Source organism: Rhinoraja longicauda, chromosome 25, assembly GCF_053455715.1.
Source record: "Rhinoraja longicauda isolate Sanriku21f chromosome 25, sRhiLon1.1, whole genome shotgun sequence".
Taxonomy (NCBI): domain Eukaryota; kingdom Metazoa; phylum Chordata; class Chondrichthyes; order Rajiformes; family Arhynchobatidae; genus Rhinoraja; species Rhinoraja longicauda.
Genome location: NC_135977.1, coordinates 957460 through 968605, shown reverse-complemented (window position 1 = coordinate 968605; position 11146 = coordinate 957460).

The window sequence follows — 11146 nt, the reverse complement described above, 5'->3', positions numbered from 1 at the left end:
GTCCGGGCCCACAGTGTCCGGGCCCACAGTGTCCAGGCCCACACTGTCGGGGCCCACAGTGTCCAGGCCCACAGTGTCCGGGCCCACAGTGTCCAGGCCCACAGTGTCCGGGCCCACATTGTCCGGGCCTAGTGTCCGGGCCCACAGTGTCCGGGCCCACAGTGTCGGGGCCCACAGTGTCGGGGCCCACAGTGTCCGGGCCCACAGTGTCCGGGCCCACAGTGTCGGGGCCCACAGTGTCGGGGCCCACAGTGTCGGGGCCCACAGTGTCGGGGCCCACAGTGTCCGGGCCCACAGTGTCCGGGCCTAGTGTCCGGGCCCACAGTGTCCGGGCCCACAGTGTCCGGGCCCACACTGTCGGGGCCCACAGTGTCCGGGCCCACACTGTCCGGGCCCACACTGTCCGGGCCCACAGTGTCCGGGCCCACAGTGTCCGGGCCTAGTGTCCGGGCCCACAGTGTCCGGGCCCACAGTGTCCAGGCCCACAGTGTCCGGGCCCACAGTGTCCGGGCCTACAGTGTCCGGGCCCACAGTGTCCGGGCCCACAGTGTCGGGGCCCACAGTGTCGTGGCCCACACTGTCCGGGCCCACACTGTCCGGGCCCACAGTGTCCGGGCCCACAGTGTCCGGGCCTAGTGTCCGGGCCCACAGTGTCCGGGCCCACAGTGTCCAGGCCCACAGTGTCCGGGCCCACAGTGTCCGGGCCCACAGTGTCCGGGCCCACAGTGTCGGGGCCCACAGTGTCCGGGCCCACAGTGTCCGGGCCCACAGTGTCCGGCCCACAGTGTCCGGGCCCACAGTGTCCGGGCCCACAGTGTCCGGGCCTAGTATCCGGGCCCACAGTGTCCGGGCCCACAGTGTCCGGGCCTAGTGTCCGGGCCCACAGTGTCCGGGCCTACAGTGTCCGGGCCCACAGTGTCCGGGCCTAGTGTCCGGTCCCACAGTGTCCGGGCCCACAGTGTCCGGGCCCACAGTGTCCGGGCCCACAGTGTCCGGGCCTAGTGTCCGGGCCCACAGTGTCCGGGCCCACAGTGTCCGGGCCCACAGTGTCCGGGCCCACAGTGTCCGGGCCCACAGTGTCCAGGCCCACACTGTCGGGGCCCACAGTGTCCAGGCCCACAGTGTCCGGGCCCACAGTGTCCAGGCCCACAGTGTCCGGGCCCACAGTGTCCGGGCCTAGTGTCCGGGCCCACAGTGTCCGGGCCCACAGTGTCCGGGCCCACAGTGTCCGGGCCTAGTGTCCGGGCCCACAGTGTCCGGGCCCACAGTGTCCGGGCCTAGTGTCCGGGCCCACAGTGTCCGGGCCCACAGTGTCCGGGCCCACAGTGTCCGGGCCCACAGTGTCCGGGCCCACAGTGTCCGGGCCCACAGTGTCGGGGCCCACAGTGTCCGGGCCTAGTGTCCGGGCCCACAGTGTCCGGGCCCACAGTGTCCGGGCCCACAGTGTCCGGGCCCACAGTGTCGGGGCCCACAGTGTCCGGGCCCACAGTGTCGGGGCCCACAGTGTCGGGGCCCACAGTGTCGGGGCCCACAGTGTCGGGGCCCACAGTGTCCGGGCCCACAGTGTCGGGGCCCACAGTGTCCGGGCCCACAGTGTCGGGGCCCACAGTGTCGGGGCCCACAGTGTCGGGGCCCACAGTGTCGGGGCCCACAGTGTCCGGGCCTAGTGTCCGGGCCCACAGTGTCCGGGCCCACAGTGTCCGGGCCCACACTGTCGGGGCCCACAGTGTCCGGGCCCACACTGTCCGGGCCCACAGTGTCCGGGCCCACAGTGTCCGGGCCCACAGTGTCCGGGCCTAGTGTCCGGGCCCACAGTGTCTGGGCCCACAGTGTCCGGGCCCACAGTGTCCGGGCCCACAGTGTCCGGGCCCACAGTGTCCGGGCCCACACTGTCGGGGCCCACAGTGTCCAGGCCCACAGTGTCCGGGCCCACAGTGTCCAGGCCCACAGTGTCCAGGCCCACAGTGTCCGGGCCCACAGTGTCCGGGCCTAGTGTCCTGGCCCACAGTGTCCGGGCCCACAGTGTCGGGGCCCACAGTGTCGGGGCCCACACTGTCCGGGCCCACAGTGTCCGGGCCCACAGTGTCGGGGCCCACAGTGTCGGGGCCCACAGTGTCAGGGCCCACAGTGTCGGGGCCCACAGTGTCCGGGCCTAGTGTCCGGGCCCACAGTGTCCGGGCCCACAGTGTCCGGGCCCACACTGTCGGGGCCCACAGTGTCCGGGCCCACGCTGTCCGGGCCCACACTGTCCGGGCCCACAGTGTCCGGGCCCACAGTGTCCGGGCCCACAGTGTCCGGGCCTAGTGTCCGGGCCCACAGTGTCCGGGCCCACAGTGTCCGGGCCCACAGTGTCCGGGCCCACAGTGTCCGGGCCTACAGTGTCCGGGCCCACAGTGTCCGGGCCCACAGTGTCGGGGCCCACAGTGTCAGGGCCCACACTGTCCGGGCCCACAGTGTCCGGGCCCACAGTGTCCGGGCCCACAGTGTCCGGGCCTAGTGTCCGGGCCCACAGTGTCCGGGCCCACAGTGTCCAGGCCCACAGTGTCCGGGCCCACAGTGTCCGGGCCTACAGTGTCCGGGCCCACAGTGTCCGGGCCTAGTGTCCGGGCCCACAGTGTCCGGGCCCACAGTGTCCGGGCCCACAGTGTCCGGGCCTAGTGTCCGGGCCCACAGTGTCCGGGCCCACAGTGTCCGGGCCCACAGTGTCCGGGCCCACAGTGTCCAGGCCCACACTGTCGGGGCCCACAGTGTCCAGGCCCACAGTGTCCGGGCCCACAGTGTCCGGGCCCACAGTGTCCGAGCCCACAGTGTCCGGGCCTAGTGTCCGGGCCCACAGTGTCCGGGCCCACAGTGTCCGGGCCCACAGTGTCCGGGCCTAGTGTCCGGGCCCACAGTGTCCGGGCCCACAGTGTCCGGGCCCACAGTGTCCGGGCCCACAGTGTCCGGGCCCACAGTGTCCAGGCCCACAGTGTCCGGGCCCACAGTGTCCGGGCCTAGTGTCCGGGCCCACAGTGTCCGGGCCCACAGTGTCGGGGCCCACAGTGTCGGGGCCCACACTGTCCGGGCCCACAGTGTCCGGCCCCAAAGTGTCGGGGCCCACAGTGTCGGGGCCCACAGTGTCGGGGCCCACAGTGTCCGGGCCCACAGTGTCCGGGCCTAGTGTCCGGGCCCACACTGTCGGGGCCCACAGTGTCCGGGCCCACGCTGTCCGGGCCCACACTGTCCGGGCCCACAGTGTCCGGGCCCACAGTGTCCGGGCCTAGTGTCCGGGCCCACAGTGTCCGGGCCCACAGTGTCCAGGCCCACAGTGTCCGGGCCCACAGTGTCCGGGCCTACAGTGTCCGGGCCCACAGTGTCCGGGCCCACAGTGTCTGGGCCTAGTGTCCGGGCCCACAATGTCCGGGCCCACAGTGTCCAGGCCCACAGTGTCCGGGCCCACAGTGTCCGGGCCTACAGTGTCCGGGCCCACAGTGTCCGGGCCCACAGTGTCGGGGCCCACAGTGTCGGGGCCCACAGTGTCCGGGCCCACAGTGTCCGGGCCCACAGTGTCCGGGCCTAGTGTCCGGGCCCACAGTGTCCGGGCCCACAGTGTCCGGGCCCACAGTGTCGGGGCCCACACTGTCCGGGCCCACAGTGTCCGGGCCCACAGTGTCCGGGCCTAGTGTCCGGGCCCACAGTGTCCGGGCCCACAGTGTCCGGGCCCACAGTGTCCGGGCCCACAGTGTCCGGGCCTACAGTGTCCGGGCCCACAGTGTCCGGGCCTAGTGTCCGGTCCCACAGTGTCCGGGCCCACAGTGTCCGGGCCCACAGTGTCCGGGCCTAGTGTCCGGGCCCACAGTGTCCGGGCCCACAGTGTCCGGGCCCACAGTGTCCGGGCCCACAGTGTCCGGGCCCACAGTGTCCAGGCCCACACTGTCGGGGCCCACAGTGTCCAGGCCCACAGTGTCCGGGCCCACAGTGTCCGGGCCCACAGTGTCCAGGCCCACAGTGTCCGGGCCCACAGTGTCCGGGCCTAGTGTCCGGGCCCACAGTGTCCGGGCCCACAGTGTCCGGGCCCATAGTGTCCGGGCCCACAGTGTCCGGGCCCACAGTGTCCGGGCCTAGTGTCCGGGCCCACAGTGTCCGGGCCCACAGTGTCCGGGCCCACACTGTCGGGGCCCACAGTGTCCGGGCCCACAGTGTCCAGGCCCACAGTGTCCGGGCCCACAGTGTCCAGGCCCACAGTGTCCGGGCCCACAGTGTCCGGGCCTAGTGTCCGGGCCCACAGTGTCCGGGCCCACAGTGTCGGGGCCCACAGTGTCGGGGCCCACACTGTCCGGGCCCACTTTGTCCGGGCCCAAAGTGTCGGGGCCCACAGTGTCGGGGCCCACAGTGTCGGGGCCCACAGTGTCCGGGCCCACAGTGTCCGGGCCTAGTGTCCGGGCCCACAGTGTCCGGGCCCACAGTGTCGGGGCCCACAGTGTCGGGGCCCACAGTGTCCGGGCCCACAGTGTCCGGGCCCACAGTGTCCGGGCCTAGTGTCCGGGCCCACAGTGTCCGGGCCCACAGTGTCCGGGCCCACAGTGTCCGGGCCTAGTTTCCGGGCCCACAGTGTCCGGGCCCACAGTGTCCGGGCCCACAGTGTACGGGCTCACAGTGTCCGGGCCCACAGTGTCCGGGCCCACAGTGTCCGGGCCCACAGTGTCCAGGCCCACACTGTCGGGGCCCACAGTGTCCAGGCCCACAGTGTCCGGGCCCACAGTGTCCAGGCCCACAGTGTCCGGGCCCACATTGTCCGGGCCTAGTGTCCGGGCCCACAGTGTCCGGGCCCACAGTGTCGGGGCCCACAGTGTCGGGGCCCACAGTGTCCGGGCCCACAGTGTCCGGGCCCACAGTGTCGGGGCCCACAGTGTCGGGGCCCACAGTGTCGGGGCCCACAGTGTCCGGGCCCACAGTGTCCGGGCCTAGTGTCCGGGCCCACAGTGTCCGGGCCCACAGTGTCCGGGCCTAGTGTCCGGGCCCACAGTGTCCGGGCCCACAGTGTCCGGGCCCACACTGTCGGGGCCCACAGTGTCCGGGCCCACACTGTCCGGGCCCACACTGTACGGGCCCACAGTGTCCGGGCCCACAGTGTCCGGGCCTAGTGTCCGGGCCCACAGTGTCCGGGCCCACAGTGTCCAGGCCCACAGTGTCCGGGCCCACAGTGTCCGGGCCTACAGTGTCCGGGCCCACAGTGTCCGGGCCCACAGTGTCGGGGCCCACAGTGTCGTGGCCCACACTGTCCGGGCCCACACTGTCCGGGCCCACAGTGTCCGGGCCCACAGTGTCCGGGCCTAGTGTCCGGGCCCACAGTGTCCGGGCCCACAGTGTCCGGGCCCACAGTGTCCGGGCCCACAGTGTCCGGGCCCACAGTGTCCGGGCCCACAGTGTCCGGGCCTAGTGTCCGGGCCCACAGTGTCCGGGCCCACAGTGTCCGGGCCCACAGTGTCCGGGCCCACAGTGTCCGGGCCCACAGTGTCCAGGCCCACACTGTCGGGGCCCACAGTGTCCAGGCCCACAGTGTCCGGGCCCACAGTGTCCGGGCCCACAGTGTCCGGGCCCACAGTGTCCGGGCCTAGTGTCTGGGCCCACAGTGTCCGGGCCCACAGTGTCGGGGCCCACAGTGTCGGGGCCCACACTGTCCGGGCCCACAGTGTCCGGGCCCACAGTGTCCGGGCCCACAGTGTCCGGGCCCACAGTGTCCGGGCCCACAGTGTCCGGGCCCACAGTTTCCGGGCCTAGTGTCCGGGCCCACAGTGTCCGGGCCCACACTGTCGGGGCCCACAGTGTCCGGGCGCACAGTGTCCGGGCCCACAGCGCTCCCCAGGCCTAATATGGGACAAGGGCGTTCCCGTTCGGGTCAAACCAATTTATCCCATTTACGGGATGTCCCTGCTAATACGGGCAACCCCACCCCACACACACACCCACTGGTCACTGCGGGCAGTGGTTCACTGGTCACTGCGGGCAGTGGTTCACTGGTCACTGCTGGCTGTGGTTCACTGGTCACTGCTGGCTGTGGTTCACTGGTCACTGCATGCAGTGGTTCACTGGTCACTGCTGGCTGTGGTTCACTGGTCACTGCATGCAGTGGTTCACTGGTCACTGCGGGCAGTGGTTCACTGGTCACTGCGGACAGTGGTTCACTGGTCACTGCGGGCAGTGGTTCACTGGTCACTGCTCGCAGTGGTTCACTGGTCACTGCACGCAGTGGTTCACTGGTCACTGCACGCAGTGGTTCACTGGTCACTGCAGGCAGTGGTTCACTGGTCACTGCGGGCAATGGTTCACTGGTCACTGCACGCAGTGGTTCACTGGTCACTGCGGGAAGTGGTTCACTGGTCACTGCACGCAGTGGTTCACTGGTCACTGCGGGCAGTGGTTCACTGGTCACTGCACGCAGTGGTTCACTGGTCACTGCGGGCAGTGGTTCACTGGTCACTGCACGCAGCGGTTCACTGGTCACTGCGGGCAATGGTTCACTGGTCACTGCACGCAGTGGTTCACTGGTCACTGCGGGCAGTGGTTCACTGGTCACTGCGCGCAGTGGTTCACTGGTCACTGCACGCAGCGGTTCATTGGTCACTGCGGGCAATGGTTCACTGGTCACTGCACGCAGTGGTTCACTGGTCACTGCGGGCAGTGGTTCACTGGTCACTGCACGCAGTGGTTCACTGGTCACTGCGGGCAGTGGTTCACTGGTCACTGCACGCAGTGGTTCACTGGTCACTGCACGCAGTGGTTCACTGGTCACTGCACGCAGTGGTTCACTGGTCACTGCAGGCAGTGGTTCACTGGTCACTGCGGGCAATGGTTCACTGGTCACTGCACGCAGTGGTTCACTGGTCACTGCGGGAAGTGGTTCACTGGTCACTGCACGCAGTGGTTCACTGGTCACTGCGGGCAGTGGTTCACTGGTCACTGCACGCAGTGGTTCACTGGTCACTGCACGCAGTGGTTCACTGGTCACTGCGGGCAGTGGTTCACTGGTCACTGCACGCAGTGGTTCACTGGTCACTGCGGGCAATGGTTCACTGGTCACTGCACGCAGTGGTTCACTGGTCACTGCGGGTAGTGGTTCACTGGTCACTGCACGCAGTGGTTCACTGGTCACTGCATGCAGTGGTTCACTGGTCACTGCGGGCAATGGTTCACTGGTCACTGCACGCAGTGGTTCACTGGTCACTGCGGGCAGTGGTTCACTGGTCACTGCACGCAGTGGTTCACTGGTCACTGCACGCAGTGGTTCACTGGTCACTGCGGGCAGTGGTTCACTGGTCACTGCGGGCAGTGGTTCACTGGTCACTGCGGGCAGTGTTTCACTGGTCACTGCACGCAGTGGTTCACTGGTCACTGCACGCAGTGGTTCACTGGTCACTGCGGGCAGTGGTTCACTGGTCACTGCGGGCAGTGGTTCACTGGTCACTGCGGGCAGTGGTTCACTGGTCACTGCGGGCAGTGTTTCACTGGTCACTTGTGCCAAAGTAAATGGAGATGGCATCTGCGGGCGAGTTGCCTTGTCCAATGCTGCCATCTGCTGTCCCATCACGTTAGTGCAACGCAAGCTCCCAGCTCGATCGTTTGGCCGACCCGTTGAGTTACTCCAGCACTCAGTCACAGAGCACGCAACAGGCCCTTCGGCCCAACTCACCCATGCCAACCAAGATGCACCATCTACTCTAGTCCCAGTCCACTGGGATTCAGAAGGATGAGAGGGGATCTCACAGAAACATATAATATTCCTAAGGGGTTGGACAGGCTAGATGCAGGAAACATGTTCCCCATGTTGGGGGAGTCCAGAACCAGGGGCCACAGTTTAAGAATAAGGGGTCGGCCATTTAGGACTGAGATGAGGAAAAACTTTCCCACTCAGTGATTTGTGAATCTGTGGAATTCTCTGCCACAGAGGGCAGTGGAGGCCGATTCACTGGATGTTTTCAAGAGAGAGTTAGATTTAGCTCTTAGGGCTAACGGAATCAAGGGATGTGGGGAGAAAGCAGGAACGGGGAACTGATTGTGGATGATCAGCCGTGATCACATTGAATGGCCGTGCTGGCTCAAGGGGCCGAATGGCCTACTCCTGCAACTATTTTCTATGTTTCCACCATGCAAACCAACCTCCCTTCCATTGACTCCATATGCACTTCACGATGCCACCCCACCACACCAGGCCGGTCCATCATAGGTACTGACCCCCCCACCCCACCCCACACTGCCCGGCACATCACAGCTACTGACCTCCCCACCACACCAGGCCGGTCCATCACAGGTACTGACCCCCCCCACCCCACACTGCCCGGCCCATCACAGCTACTGACCTCCCCACCATCTACAGGAGTCGCTGCCTCAAAAAGGCAGACTGAGACCCACACCCCCCTGGCCACACTCTCACTGACCCACACCACCCTGACCCACACCACCCTGACCACACTCTCACTAACCCACACCACCCTGGCCACACTCTCACTGACCCACACCCCCCTGGCCACACTCTCACTGACCCACACTCTCACTGACCCACACCACCCTGGCCACACTCTCACTGACCCACACCACCCTGGCCACACACTCACTGACCCACACCACCCTGGCCACACACTCACTGACCCACACCACCCTGGCCACACTCTCACTGACCCACACCACCCTGGCCACACTCTCACTGACCCACACCACCCTGGCCACACACTCACTGACCCACACCACCCTGACCCACACCACCCTGGCCACACTCTCACTGACCCACACCACCCTGGCCACACTCTCACTGACCCACACTCTCACTGACCCACACCACCCTGGCCACACTCTCACTGACCCACACCACCCTGGCCACACTCTCACTGACCCACACCACCCTGGCCACACTCTCACTGACCCACACCACCCTGGCCACACTCTCACTGACCCACACCACCCTGGCCACACTCTCACTGACCCACACCACCCTGGCCACACTCTCACTGACCCACACCACCCTGGCCACACTCTCACTGACCCACACTCTCACTGACCCACACCACCCTGGCCACACTCTCACTGACCCACACTCTCACTGACCCACACCACCCTGGCCACACTCTCACTGACCCACACCACCCTGACCACACACTCACTGACCCACACCACCCTGACCCACACCACCCTGGCCACACTCTCACTGACCCACACCACCCTGACCACACACTCACTGACCCACACCACCCTGACCCACACCACCCTGACCCACACCACCCTGGCCACACTCTCACTGACCCACACTCTCACTGACCCACACCACCCTGGCCACACTCTCACTGACCCACACCACCCTGGCCACACTCTCACTGACCCACACCACCCTGACCCTCACCACCCTGGCCACACTCTCACTGACCCACACCACCCTGGCCACACTCTCACTGACCCACACCACCCTGGCCACACTCTCACTGACCCACACTCTCACTGACCCACACTCTCACTGACCCACACTCTCACTGACCCACACTCTCACTGACCCACACCACCATGGCCACACTCTCACTGACCCACACCACCATGGCCACACTCTCACTGACCCACACCACCCTGGCCACACTCTCACTGACCCACACCACCCTGGCCACACTCTCACTGACCCACACTCTCACTGACCCACACCACCCTGACCACACACTCACTGACCCACACCACCCTGACCCACACCACCCTGGCCACACTCTCACTGACCCACACTCTCACTGACCCACACCACCCTGGCCACACTCTCACTGACCCACACCACCCTGGCCACACTCTCGCTGACCCACACCACCCTGACCCACACCACCCTGGCCACACTCTCACTGACCCACACCACCCTGGCCACACTCTCACTGACCCACACCACCCTGGCCACACTCTCACTGACCCACACCACCCTGGCCACACTCTCACTGACCCACACCACCCTGGCCACACTCTCACTGACCCACACCACCCTGGCCACACTCTCACTGACCCACACCACCCTGGCCACACTCTCACTGACCCACACCACCCTGGCCACACTCTCGCTGACCCACACTCTCACTGACCCACACCACCCTGGCCACACTCTCACTGACCCACACCACCCTGGCCACACTCTCACTGACCCACACTCTCACTGACCCACACCACCCTGGCCACACTCTCACTGACCCACACTCTCACTGACCCACACACTCACTGACCCACCACCCTGGCCACACTCTCACTGACCCACACACCCCTGGCCACACTCTCACTGACCCACACCAACCTGGCCACACCACCCTGGCCACACTCTCACTGACCCACACCACCCTGGCCACACTCTCACTGACCCACACCACCCTGGCCACACTCTCACTGACCCACACCCCCCTGGCCACACTCTCACTGACCCACACCACCCTGGCCACACTCTCACTGACCCACACCACCCTGGCCACACTCTCACTGACCCACACCACCCTGGCCACACTCTCACTGACCCACACCACCCTGGCCACACTCTCGTCTCGCTGCTACCATGGGGGAGAAGGTACAGGAGCCTGAAAACCGTGACCTCCAGGTTCAGGCACAGCCTCTTCCCAGCAACCACCAGGCTCTTGAACGCTGCACAACACTGACCGACCTCAACTATGAACTTCTATAGATTATAGAAACTTGACCCTTGGTTTCACTAAAGACTTGTTTGTTTTCCAGCACTATTATTAATCTTATTACTTTATTAAAATTTTAGTTCAGGTTTCAGATACAGCATGGAAACAGGTCATTCGGCCCCCCGCGTCCACACCGACCGTCGAGTTTGCACGTTCTCCCTGTGACCACGTGGGTTTTCTCCGGGTGCTCCGGTTTCTTCCCACATCTCCAAGACGTGCAGGTTTGTAGGTTAATCAGCTTCTGTAAATTGCCCCTAGTGTGTGGGATAGAATTAGTGTGAAAGGGTGATCATTGGTCGGCACAAACTCGGTGTGTCGAAGGGCTAGGTTCCACGTAAAGATGGGTTCCCGGCTGAGTTAGTTAATTGGCTACAAACCTATCTTGGTGGTAGACGTCAGAGGGTGGTAGTTATTAATGTGGTCAATTTGTAGATGACACCCACACCACCCTGGCCACACTCTCACTGACCCACACTCTC